This window comes from Corapipo altera, unplaced genomic scaffold, assembly GCF_003945725.1.
Source record: "Corapipo altera isolate COAL_440 unplaced genomic scaffold, ASM394572v1 289, whole genome shotgun sequence".
Lineage (NCBI taxonomy): Eukaryota > Metazoa > Chordata > Aves > Passeriformes > Pipridae > Corapipo > Corapipo altera.
This window is the reverse complement of record NW_020885101.1, coordinates 198,324-199,970: the sequence shown is the minus strand read 5'-3', so window position 1 is coordinate 199,970 and position 1,647 is coordinate 198,324.

Sequence of the window (1,647 nt, the reverse complement as noted above, 5' to 3'; positions counted from 1 at the left end):
TCTGCGGCGGCACGCAGGTGCAAGTTTCTCCGCAGAGGCGAGAAACTCGCCTGTCGCTTCCCCTGCCTGCAGCCCGACGGCCGCGGGAGAGGCAGAAGAGCGGCCGCGCCCCCGCCGCGCCCCCGCCGCTTACCCCGGGGACGATCTCCGTCGGATCTGCCGCCGTGGGTCGCTTCCGGGGGGAAAAAGCGGCGGCGCAGCCCCGACAGCATCTCCGGGGCACGGCAGGACCGAGCGGGAACGGGAGCGGAAGCGGGAGCGGAAGCGGGAGCGGAAGCGGGGCGGCGCGGCAATGGCGCCTGGGGCACTCGCGCGCCGCGGCGCCGAGAGGGGGCTGCCCGCGCCGGTGCCTGCCGCCGCCCACGAACCTGCCGCCCGCGCCCGGCGCCGCCGAGCGCCCCACCCTGTCCGCACAGCGGGAAGCGGCGCGGCGAGACGGTGCTGCGGGCGCGGGGCGGGGGTCCGGGTCGCGGCGGAGGTCAGGCAACAGGATAGACGCCTCTCCGAGGCAAGGGGGCCCCTCGCCGCCATCTTGAGTGTAGTCTCGGCTAAGCTGCGGTCCTGGCGGCGCCATCTTGAGTGTGGCCTTGGCGCACTTCCGGGCAAGCGCCGCCATCTTTAGTGTGGGCTCGGCTAAGTTCCGGTCATGGCGGCGCCATCTTTACTGTGGGCTCGGCGGACTTCCGGGCCGGGCCCGCCATCTTTGTGTACGGACTTGGAGAACTTCCGGTCCTGGCGCCGCCATCTTTCTTTCGAGGTGGCCTCGCAGTACTTCCGGTCCGGGAGGGCGCCATCTTTGCTGGCGCGCCGCCGAAAACAGTCCGGTCGCTCTCTACTTCCGGTGACCGAGTTTACCCAAATTAGCGTCCCTCGCTAATTTCTGCGCTTTCGCCCCAAAAATCTTCGTGTTATTCCCCCCCACACACACACCCCGGGAGCGACGGGAGACCGCAAGTCCCGCCGTGCCGCCAGAACCGGCCCTTACCTTGAGCAGGGAGCGCTGCACCGGCACGTAAGCCATTGCGCATGCGTCCCCGTTCCCGCTCCTGGCCGCCCTTAGTTACCACGTGATCGCCGGCGTCTTGCCAAAGACTGCGCATGCGCCGGCGCCGCCATCTTGGCTTCCCCCTCCGCCCGACCGCCCGGCTTCGCTTTCTTGCTGCAGCTGCCCCTCCACTTTTTCGCCTCCCCGGGGTTCCCCCACCCACATTTTGGGGTCCCTTTCTCACATTTTAGGGGTGATGACCCCGCCATTTACGGTTCGGAGGGAGGGGGGGTGGAGGAGAGGAAACAGGGTGCCCAAGAATGGGGTTCTTTTTTTTTTTTTCCTCTTTTCTTTCATTTTCATTTTATTTCCTTTTTAGCTTTTTTGCCTTTAATTTTTTTTATTTTCTTTTGTATTTTATATTTCCTTTTTTATTTTGTTTATTTTTTATTCTCTTTATTTTTCATTTTCTCTCCCAGTGCTCCCCAGTAACACCCAGTGCTCCCCAAAAATTGTCCCAAAACCGACCCAAATCATCCCAAAACCTGACCCAAAACTGACCCCAAAAACTGACCCAAATCATCCCAAAAGCTGACCCAAAACTGACCCAAATCACCCAAAACTGACCCAAAACTGACCCCAAAAACTGACCCAAATCATCC